At 37.0% G+C, this 12,220-nt stretch overlaps 1 protein-coding gene across 13 annotated transcripts in view; it reads left to right on the forward strand.

Moving 5' to 3' along the window:
• The window catches only part of SIPA1L1 (signal induced proliferation associated 1 like 1), a 417,008-nt gene that overhangs the window by 131,088 nt on the left and 273,700 nt on the right, over positions 1-12,220 (forward strand). For all 13 annotated transcript variants that reach the window (XM_077122897.1, XM_077122901.1, XM_077122902.1 and 10 more), the window contains one exon: positions 10,325-10,395. The gene's annotated coding sequence lies outside the window, so the exon portion shown is untranslated. The remainder of the gene's footprint in view (positions 1-10,324; positions 10,396-12,220) is intronic.

Here is a 12,220-nt window from a genome sequence, read left to right on the forward strand (position 1 = left end):
CTTAGAACGGTAAACTAGCAACTTATTAAATTCCCCTTTTTAAAAGCCATTCCATTTCTGGTATATTGCATTCCGGCAGCTAGCAAACTATTAACAGTATCGTTCGCTGTTCAGGATCTCTTTCCCTTCCATATAAATTTGATAATTTTTCCAAGTGTTCAAAATAGGTTGTTGGGGTTTTTATTGGAATTGCATTGAATCTGTAGATCTGTTTGGGTAGAATTGACATCTTAGTGATAATCAACTTTCCTGTCCATGAGCTTACAATATCTTTCCATCTATTTAAGTCATTTTTTATTTCTTTTAGCAATTTTTTGTGTATAAGTCCTTGACATCCCTGGCTAGGCTTGCTCTTAGATACCTAATTCTTCTGGTTTCTATTCTGAAAGGAATATTTTCCTTAGTTGTCACCTCAGATAGGTCATTGCTTGTGTACAGAAACACTACTGATTTTTGTACATTAATCATGTATCCCGCCACTTTGCTAAATTTGTTTATTAGCTCAAGTAGTTTTGCTGTAGATTTCTCAAGGTTTTTCTAAGTATAGGATCATGTCGTCTGCAAATAATGAAAGTTGTACTTCGTTTCTTCCAATTTCAATGCCTTTTATTTCTTTCTCCTGTCTAATTGCTCCAGCTAGTACTTCTAATACAGTGTTGAATAATAATGGTCACAGTGGGCATCCTTGTCTCGTCCTTGTTCTCAAGGGGAATGCTTTCAATTTCTCACAGTTAAGTATGATGTTGGCTATAGGTTTTTCATATATGCCCTTTATGATATTGAGGAAGTTTCCTTTGATGTCTGACTTTTGCAGTGTTTTTATCAGGAAATAATGCTGGATTCTGACAAATGCATTTTCAACATCAATCAGTATGATCATGTGATTTTTCCCTTTCGATTTGTTAATGTGCTGTATTATGTTGATTGATTTTCTTATGTTGAACTATCCTTGCATTCCTAGTATGAATCCTATTTGATCATGATGTAAAATTATTTTAATGTGGTGTTGGATATGGTTTGCTAATATTTTAAGAATTTTCACATCTGTGTTCATTAGGGAGATTGGTCGGTAGTTTTCTTGTATTGCCTTTATCCATTTTTGGTATTAAAGTGATGTTAGCTTCATATAATTAGTAAGGTGGCATTCCTTTTTCTTAAATTTTTTTGAAGCGTTTGAGCAGGATTGGTGTCAGTTCTTTTTTAAAAGTTTGTTAAAATTCTCCTGTGAAGCCATCAGGTTCTGAGCTTTTTTTGTGTGGGAAGATTTTTGATAACTGATTGTATCTCTTTACTTGTAATTGGTTTGTTGAGATCTTCTGTTTCTTCTTGAGTCACTAAGGAAGAAATTTGTCCATTTCATCCAAGTTATCTAGTTTATTGGCATATAGTTGTTCATAATATTCTCTTAAGATTTTAAAAATTTCTTTATGATCTGTAATAACATGATTTTATTTATTTGGGTCCTCTCTCTTCTTTGTTAGTCTAGCTAGGGGACTATCAATTTTATTAATTTTCTCAAAGAACCAAGTTTTAGTTTTGTTGATTCTTTCTATTGTTTTATTGTTTTCTAGTTTCTTCATTTCTGCTTTAGTCTTTATTTCTCATTTATCTTCTTTTATTTGCTCTGGGATTAGTTTGTTGTCTTTTTCTGAATTCTCTAGGTGAGCAGTTAAATCCTCAAGTTTTGCTCATTCTTGTTTTTTAATATAGGCATTTAGAGCAATAAATTTCCCTCTCAGCACTCCCATTGCCACATCCCATAGATTTTTTTATGTTCTATTATCATTATCATTCTCTCCAGATATTTACTGATTTCTCTAGCTATTCTTCCTTGACCCAATGATTATTTATGAGTATGTGGTTTAATCTCCATATATTTGTGCGAGCTCTGGTTCTTTGGTGATTATTGATTGCCATCTCTTTTCTGTTGTGATCAAAGAAAGTGCTTTAGATAATTTCAGTCATTAAATTTATAGAGACACGGTTTATGTCCCAGTGTAAAATCTATCCTGGAGAACTTCCCATGTGTGCTAGAGAACAGTGTGTATCCTGGTGTTTTGGGATGTAATGATCTAATATGTCTTTTAGATCTAATTCATTCATCTTATTGTTTAGGTTCTCGTTTTCCTTGTTGATCCTCTGTGTGGTTGTTCTATGTATAGTGGAGAGTGGTGTACTGAAAGTCTCCCACTATTACTGTTGATGTGTCTGTAACTCCCTTCATTTTTTCCAATACGTACTTCATGTACTTTGGAGCTCCTTGATTGGGAGCATACACATTTATGATTGTTATTTCTTCCTGGTGAATTGTCACTTTTATTATATGTAGTGTCCTTCTTTGTCTCTTATGACATCTTTACATTTAAAGTTTATTTTGTCTGATATTAGTATAGCGACTCCTGCTTTCTTTTGGTTACAGCTTGCAAAGAAGATCTGTTTCCATCCTTTCACTTTCAATCTAACTGTGTCCTTGAGTCTAAGATGCATCTCTTCTAAACAACATAGAGATGGGTTATGTTTTTTTGATCCATTCTGTCAGTCTGTATCTTTTAATTGGTGAGTTTAGTCCATTAACATGCAAAGTGATTACAATAAGAGCAATTCTTGATTCTACCATCTTGTCCTTTAGTGTTTGTCAAATCTGTTTATTATTTCCTTCTCTCTCTCTTTTCCTTTACATTACCTTTGCTCATATTCTTCAGTTCTGTGCCTTCCTCTAGACTTCTTTCTCCTGTCTTTTTTTATCAGCTGACAGGGCTCCCTTTAGTAGGGCTGGTCTCTTATTGACTAGTTCTCTCAGTCTTTCTTTATCATTGAGTATTTTAATCTCCCTCAATTTTAAAGGATAACTTGACTGGATAAAGAATTCTTCGTTGAAAGTCTTTCTCTTTAGGATCTTAAAAATATCATACCATTGCCTTCTTGCTTCCATGGTGCCTGTTGAGTACTCTGAAGTCAGTTTTGTGTGTTTTCCCTTGTATGTAGTAGATTGGTTTTCTTATGCTGCTTTGAGGAGTTTTTGTTTCTCTTCAACAGAGACAGTCTGATTTCCTTGACATGATCAGAAAAATGACAGTCTGATTACTATTTGTCTTGTCTTGTTTGGATGTATTTTATTTGGAGTTCGCTGGGTCTCTTTGATGTGCATATTTGTGTCTTTTATAAGGGCTGGGAAGTTTCCTCCAATTATTTCTTCAACTAACTTTCCTAACCCTCTACTCTTCTCTTCTCCTTCTGGAACACCGATAATTCTTATATTTTTGTACCTACTGTTGTCCATCATTTCCCTAAGATCCAATTGCATTTTTTCCATCTTTCTTGTCATTTGTTCTTTTGTGTTGTTCTGTTGTTCTGTCTTCTAGCTTACTTATTCTTCCTTCTGCTTCTTTGAATCTGCTAGTGTGTGTCTCCGGTATATTTTTTTAATTTGGTCTACTGTTTCTTTCATTTCTGTGAGATCTGCCATTTTCCTATTTAACCTCCCAAATTCCTCTTTATGCTCTTCTAGTATCTTCCTGATACCCTTTATTTCTTCATAAGTATCCTTGACTGGTTGTTCCATATCCTGTGTCCCCTTTGGAATTTTGATTTGGTCATTTGGCTGGGTCATTTCTGCTTGGATCTTCATGTGCTTTGTGATTTTCTGTTGTGTTCTGGGCATTTGTTTATCTTGATATGGTTATTATGCAAATTCTACTCTTCTAAAGTTTTGTATTTACTTAGTTTTTGCTGAATGTTTCCTTTTATACCTTGTTTGTTGGTTATTCTATGCCAACTCAAGATCCATATCTCATGTAGGGGATACAGTTCAACTTAAGGGTCTGTTATAAGGTAGGCCAGGGTGCATGTGTACTCCAGTGGCAGAATGGCTGACTACCATGCAGGAGACCCAACCTGAACTCCTAGCACCCCAGGACCTGCAGTCCTGGAGATTTTCTCCCTGTCTTCTATCTTATTTCATGGAGCAGGAGCTTTCGCTTATTTTTGAATCCTAAAAAATGTATATGTTCATTGTAAATAATTTGTGCAATAAACTAAAACTTAAAGTAAAAATTATGTAAAATCCTAATTCCAGAGATATATTGAACATTTTGTTAAGTCTCCTTATAGATGTTTTGCTGGATGTATATAACATGAAAGTGTGTGTTCGTCATGGTTTTACAGAGAAACAAAACTCTCTGCCAGAATGCAACATACCAGAAACGGAATAGCCTTTAAAAAGAAGAATTGAATAGGTTGGTAGCATATAGTTCTAAGGCCAAGAAAATGTCTCAATTAAAACAAGTCTATAGAAATGTCCAATCTAAGGCATCCAAGGAAAGATACCTTGGTTGAAGAAGGCTGATGAAGTTCAGGGTTTCCTTCTCAAGTGGAAAGGCACATGGTGAACATGGTCAGGGTTTCCCTCTTAAGTGGAAAGGCACATGGTGAACATGGTCAGGGTTCTCTCTCATCTGGAAGAGCATATGGTGAACATGGAGTCATCTGCTAGCTTCTTCTCCTGGCTTCCTGTTTCATGAAGCTCCCTGGGAGACATTTTCCTTCTTCATCCCCAAAGGTTGCTGGCTGGTGGACTCTGCTTCTCCTGTCTGTGTCGTTCTGCTCTGCTTTCTCTGAATCACTTTCATTCTCCAAAATATTTCCTCTTTTATAGCACTTAAGAAACTAATCAAGACACCTCCCCCCCATGGGTGGTAACATGCCTCTACCTAATCCAGCTTAACAACCACTCTTGATTAAATCACATCACTAGGGAGATGATCTAATTACAGTTTCAAGCATACAATACTGAATAGGGATTAGGAGAAATGGCTGCCTTTACAAAATGGGATTAGGATCAAACCATGGCTTTTCTAAGGTATATAAATCTTTTGAAACTTGCGCATTCCACCCTCTGGACCCTAAAAAAGACATGTTTTTCCCATATGCAAAATACATTAATTTCATAACAATATCAGAGAACCTTAAACCGTTTCAGTAACATTACAAATACAGTGCAAGGTTAAAACCAGTACTAAGTCTATCAAAGTTAGTCACAGGCATGTTCTGTTCTAAGGCAAAATTTTCCTCTGGCTCTGGACCTGTAAAAACTCAGAACGTGTTATTTACTGCCAACATATAAAAGAGGAACATTCATAGAATACATATACCCATTTCCATAAGGAGGAAGGAATGCAGGGGTCACTGGACCCATATGTTTTGAAAACCTGCAGGGCAAGTCCTTTAGATTTCAAAGTCTGAGAGTCATTTGTCTTCGGGGCTTTAAAAAGTGTCAGTCCCATCCTTTCCAAAGGCCTACACAGAGGCCTCCCTCTCTCCAAACACAGTCTTGGGGGATATTGGGGAGTCCACCTTTTTCTCGCTCCACCCTCTCCAAGCATTGGGTCTGCACCCAGACTCTCTGTCATCTCTGGGGCACGTGCTCAACCCCTCCATGTGGTGGCAGCCAGGCTCTCCCCAAACCCAAAGGAATGTGCCTGAGGTGGCATGACTCTTCCACTGCAGCAAGAGGGAAGGCCCATCCTCTGCCTCTGGGGCAAATTCACCCTCTTCAAGGGCTTGGGTGGGTCCACTCTCCTCTTCTGAGGCTTCTTGACTTCAGACCTCAGTCTCCATGGCTTTGCCTCTGAGGTTATTTTATCTTTACAGTGTCCCTTCTCTGAACCTCCCCAGTACAGACTGGCATTGGCTGTGTTTATACAGGTCCCACAGCACTGTTGTTTTCTGTGCAGTAGCCTTGGATCACACCCATCAGACAAGGAGTTTCCAGAAATCCTTCCTGGATAACTCCATGTCCAATCCTTGCTTTCTCTGAAATGGTTGACTGGTTTTACATTTGGCCTAGTCTTCATGTACACATGGGGACACTGTTCTCTGGGGTCTCCCTTCTAGGAAGCCCAGAATTCTCCAAAACATCAGCTTCTGTTTTCTTTGTACCCAAGAGTTCAGTTCTTGGTTTATCTCTTTTCTTTTGCATTTCACTATAAGCTGTGACATTTAATTTGGAGATCTCTTCTGCTAAATATCCAAGTTCATGGCTTTTAAAATCAGTCTTCCAGCCAAAGCCACTAGTCAATTTTGCCAGATTATCTGCTATTTTAAACAAGATCGCCTTCCTTCCAGTCTGCAATAGCACATGCCTCGTTTCTGTCTAGAGCCTGGTCAGAGGTATCTTTAGAGTCCATGTTTCTGCCAACAGTCTCTTCAAAGTATTCTAGACCTTCTCTATCAGCCTTTTCCAGATTCTTCCCCTTATCCATTTAAAAAGCTGTTCCAATGTGTTTGGTATCTGCAAACTGCAGCAGCACCCCACTTCTCTGGTACCAAAATCTGTTCTAAGTTGCTAGCTGCCGGAATGCAATATGCTAGAAACAGAATGGCTTTTAAAAAGGGGGATTTAATAAGTTGGTAATTTACAGTTCTAAGGCCAAGAAAATGTCTTAGTTAAAACAAGTCTGTAGAAATGTCCAATCTAAGGCATCCAAGTAAAGATACCTTGGTTCAAGAAGGCCGATGAAGTACAGGTTTTCCCTCTCAAGTGGAAAGGCACATGGCAAGCACAGTCAGAGTTTCTCTCTCATCTGGAAAGGCACATGGTGAACATGGTCAGGGTTCTCTCTCATCTGGAAGGGTACATGGCAAACACGGCATCATCTGCTAGCTTCTTCTCCTGACTTCCTGTTTCATGAAGCTCCCCAGGAGGCATTTTCCTTCTTCATCTCCAAAGGTTGCTGGCCGGTGGACTCTGATTCTCGTGTCTATATAGTTCTGCTCCGCTCTCTCTGAATCTCTTTCATTCTCCAAAATGTTTCCTCTTTTATAGCACTTCAGAAACTAATCAAGAGCCACTCAAATGGCTGGGGACATTCCTGTACCTAATCCAGTTTAAGAACCACTCCTGATTAAATCACATTATCAAGGAGATGATCTAATTACAATTTCAAACATACAATGCTGAATAGGGATTAGAAGAAATGGCTGCTTTTACAAAATGGGATTAGAATTAAAACATGGCTTTTCTAGGGCACATACATCTTTTCAACCTGGCAGAATATGTATGTAAATATTAGGAGATTTATTATAGGAATTTGCTCACATGACTGTAGGAACTGGCAAGTGTATATTCTGTAGGGCAGGCTGCAAGATGAGGACTCCAATGAAGATTTGATAAATTCCCCCAGAGAGGCTGGCTGGATGAAATTGAGATAGAAATTTTTCTTTCTGCATGCTGAAATCTCAGTTCTCCCTTTAAGACCTTCAACTGATTGGATGAGGAGATGTCTCTCATTGCTGAAGGCAATCTTCTTTATTAATTATAGATGAAATCAGCCATAGATACAATCAACTGACTAATGAGTTAAGTCCACAAATACCCTTACAGTGAGGCTGAAAGAGGTTAAATTGAGGTAATTTAGTTAGTAAGTATAAGAGGTGGTAGTTTCCTATCTCTGATTTTATGATTACACTGTGGAAAAATATATTTTTTAGAATCTTTGTTTTAAATTAAACAATTCTTTGTGAACTCTTCAGATTTCCTGGGGCTACCAATGATACAGAAAAAATGCATGGCAGTTGTTGAATCTCAGATGAAGAAATAGGAAATTCTGTGGAGAGAGTTGTTCCTTTTAACTCTAGTTTCATTCTTTCTTGTATAAAAGTTTTCAAACACGCTGATTGAAAATGTATATATGAATAAATCTAATACCAATAGTAGCAGTGATGAAATTAGAGAAACTTATGGCACCCTCAGTCTTAATAAAAGCAAACATTCCTTAACATATGTCTTAAGCCCTGCAGCTTCTACAGGGCCTGCTCCTGGGTGACTCAGACTCAGAGCCCGCCCTCAAGACACCTCAGTGTTATGGAGATCTAAGAGTTATAGAAAGATAATCTTAATATAAGATAGAAAGGAAAACTGGCATAGGTAGGTGCAGGCAAAGTGCCACAGGAATTCATAGCAACAAGAGGTGTGTTTGGGAAGAAGACTATAAGAAATGCTTTCTGGAGGGATGGCCTTGGGATTGTTTGAAGGATAGATAGAATATGGAGTCTTAGAAATTGGTGTATGGTTGGAGACAGGGTGCTGTAGAGTTGGTTTTTTTTTTTTTATGTAACTCTGAAGAAATATACTGATCAAACAAGTGAGTTCTGTAAATAAAATTTAAGGATAGATTTTCTCAAAAGTCACTACACTCTTGAGAAGCAGCCTGGTTATAGAAGTCTCTCTTGCTTTTAGTAACACCATCTTTCCTGAGTTTCCTGTTATCCACCTAGCATGCTGTTCAGTTTGTTGCCCGCTTTGCTTCTTCTACCTAGCTTCTGAATATTGCACTATCTTCTTTATCTATATCTCATCCAGTTCCTCCGTTTTTTTTTTTTTTTTTTTTTTTTTTTTTTTAAAGGAAAGACAGAGAGAAGGAAGGAAGGATAGAAGGAAGGAAGGAAGGAAGAGAAACATTTTTAAACATTTTCTTGTTTTATTGTATTTTGTTTCTTTGTTTTTTTGTTACATGGGCTGGGGCCGGGAATCGAACCGAGGTCCTCCGGCATAGCAGGCAAGCACTTTGCCCGCTGAGCCACCGCGGCCCGCCCTCCTCCGTTTTTTGTGCCATCAACATTTTGAGGAATTCCTGTTATATCTCTCTAACACAGATCTCTCCTGAGCTCCAAACTCATTGCCAATTACTTACTTGGTATCCCCTCTTGAATCCCCTTGTTCTACCCTAGAATCTCAAAATTGATAGGTTTAAAAGAATCTTGTTTCCTGCCCTGGCAGCAGATGCATTCACACACACCTGTATACATGCACAGTTTTTCTGCCTCTCTCATCCTCATTTCAGTAAATGGTATCCACATCCACCTGGTTGGATCAGGCTGAGAGTAGTCATTCTTTCTCACCTTTCCCCATCCGGTCTATCAGCAGTTCCTACTGATCCTGCTTCTAATTGCCCTTTCTCTCTATCCCCACTGCTTTCATCCTAGCCCAAGTGATAGCCCTAGACAAAGCTCTCTTACAGGTTCCTCTTTTTCTTTTCTTGATGCCCTAAATTCAAATTCAGCTAAAAGCAACTGGAGTAGTTTTCTTAAAAACCTAAGTCATTAGATCATGTTTTTAGCCTAAAACTTCCCAGGGGCCTATTTTGGCCCTTAAAATAAAGCACGGAGTCCTTTTGTCTCATAGCGTCCTTAATTCTTCTTTCATGCCACCCTTCTCTACATTGGGGAAAGGCTGTCACTACCACTGTATCTAAAGCACCTCTACCTCATGCCCTCTCAGTATTTGATGACTCTCTACTGGGCTTGACATTTGTCTCGCCCTGCAAGAGACCTTCAACATGTGGCATTTCTTTCTATTTATTCTTTCATTAAGGCAGACTTTGACTAGGCAATACTTACTTAACTGAGATATTTATTTGATGGACTAGAAAAGAACAACCTGGAATAAAATACAAAAAGTTATACTTTGTTGTTTATTGATTACCCTAAGAGACTTGGGTTAGAAAGGCTTTATGTTATTTATTCTTGTAGCTCCAGTGTGTTCAGCTGCTTGATTTCATGGTTGTGGAATTAAGTGACCAGCAGTATAATTTTCTGTAACTCTTAGGATTAAAAAAAATGTCCATGGATCTCTGCTTTGATTTGACTTTTAAATAAGGGAGATTCCTAATCACCATGAAGAAATAATCCCATATCCTTCATGAGTATTCCCCCTTTTAGATCTTTTTACCTCTGGTACTCTGCCTATCTTGAAAGATGATTATAAATTATGACATAGGATTTTGTATTATGATATGACCTAATGTGAGCATTCATACTGCATTTTTTCTAATAAGCCATGTCCAGAGTTAGTCAGATGTAGGTTTATACCAAGTATTGACTCACTACTGGATGTGATCATCTAGTATAATTTTTGGAGATAGAAGGAATTTAAGAGTTTGCTCAATGATTTGCTCAAAAGCAGCACTTTTGAGTAGTGACAGGACAAGGTGAGATATAGATAAAGAAGAATCGGCAATATTCAGAAGCTAGGTAGAAGAAGCAAAGCGGGCAACAAACTAAGCAGGATGCTAGGTGGATAACAGGAAACCCAGGAAAGATGGTGTTACTAAAAGCAAGAGAGACTACTATAACCAGGCTGCTTCTCAAGAGTGTAGTAACTTTTGAGAAAATCTATCCTTAAATTTTATTTACAGAACTTACTTGTTTGAATCTTTAAGTTTAAGATTTATCTTCCAGTTTTTTTTCCTTCCATTCTGTCCTTCAGTAAATGTTTTTTGAGTATTACATTATAGCAAGCTAAGTTCATATTTTTTATTATACACAGGTACCTGTTTGAATAGTTGCAGCTTGTCCCAGAAAGCTACTGAAGTGCAACTGCCACAAGTTGGTTTACAGGTAAGAGGAACTGAATATGCAGTTTCATTGTACTTGTTGAACAGTGTTTAGTTTTATCTTTAGTTGTTATTGTACCTATGCTGTTTGATCAAGTGAATGATTTCCTGTTGTGATTGCCTATGATAGTTGATTCCAAATGTTTTTTTTCTCATTCTTTTTATTATTCCTTTTGTTATTTGTGCTGCGGGAAAGGAAGAATAATGCCTTATTTTCATTGTCTGCATTGCTTGTTGAAAATTTAAAAATCTGTGAGGTTGTACAATACCATCATGACCATGAGACAAAATTCCTAGAAATTTTAAATTGTCATTCTGTGATTCAATCTGGTAATAGTCCTTTGTAATTACAAATCTTACTGAGTGAAAATTAATTTAACTATTTATTTAATTTGTATCTGGAACTTTGCAAAAGACTTTTGCATCCATTATTTCATTTAAACTTTATAGTAATACTGTGAGTTGTTAATGGATATCCTCATGTTACCACTAAAACTAAGCAGATTCTACAAAATCACATAGCTCATAGGTAACCATCCTAGAATTTGAACCCTTATCTGTCTGACTTTGAATGCCAAATTATCCTGTTTTTTCCATGCATTTTTGCCTCTCCCTTTATATATTTTGATAGTAAGAAGCATTCTTGTTGTAGTTTAAAATAACATGCTTTTGTTTGTGGCTGATCCTTTCTCTATGTGGCAGTATTCATTGATTTGACATCTTAACTACTCACGCAAAATTTTTTCATTTTCTGTTTTAATGGTACTTAGAAATCTTTTCCTTTTACAGCTACGGGGAAAAAAGGAAATAATTTTGTTTTCATGTGTTGTACATTTTTCTAACTGGCTGTAGAGTCTGAACAGATTCTAATAGTCCTCTGGGGCAGAACCCTGGAGTTTCAATATTTCTTTTTGTGTGTGTAAATTTCTTTAAACTTTGTATTTTCAAATAATGTCAAACTTACATGATTTTTGCAAAAATAATACAAAATCTGTGTGGAGAACTCCCACATACTTACTGGCCCCGATATCCAGATCCACCAATTTTAACATTTTGCCACATTTGCAGTCTTGTTCTGTCTATCCCTCCATCAGTCTAGCTTTCAATCCATCTCTCAGTCTGTTTCCTAAACATTCAAGAGTAAATGGTATTCATCATGATCCTTGAACACATAAAACTTTCATATACATTTCCTAAGACTAAGATACATATGTAACCAGCTTAAGTATTGTTATCAAATTCATGAATTTTGACACTAATAATAAAGCATATAATTTATTGTATTCCATTTTTTTCATATATCCCAGTAATGTCTTTTTGAGCCTTTTTTCTTCCATTAGTAGATATAGTCCAGAATCATGAATTGCATTTAAATATCATTATCTCCTTAGTTGCCCTTCTTTTTCTTGCTCTTTCTTTTGGAAACTATTTACAGCATAAATGTTCTGATCTCAACCATTCCCAAGCATACATTCAGTGGAATTAATCATATTCACGGTGTTGTGTTACCCTCATTGTCATCCCTTTCTAGAAAGTTCCCATCACCCCAACTAGAAACTCTGGACCATCATGCATTAATTCCCCATTCCTCCCGACCCCTCATCCTTTGTAACCTATACTCTATTTTGTTTCCATTCATTAGCATATTCTAGCTATTTAATATAAGCAGAATCATGGTGCAGTGTCTGCTCCTTTGTGTCTTATTTTACTCAACATGGTATCTTCAAGGCTCATCTATGTAGTGGCAGTTATCAGAACTCATTCCTTTTTAAGTCTGAGTAATATTCCATGTATGCATTACCACAATGTTGTTTATCTGTTCATCTGTT

This window comes from Tamandua tetradactyla, chromosome 12 (genome assembly GCF_023851605.1).
Source record: "Tamandua tetradactyla isolate mTamTet1 chromosome 12, mTamTet1.pri, whole genome shotgun sequence".
In the NCBI taxonomy this organism is placed as follows: domain Eukaryota; kingdom Metazoa; phylum Chordata; class Mammalia; order Pilosa; family Myrmecophagidae; genus Tamandua; species Tamandua tetradactyla.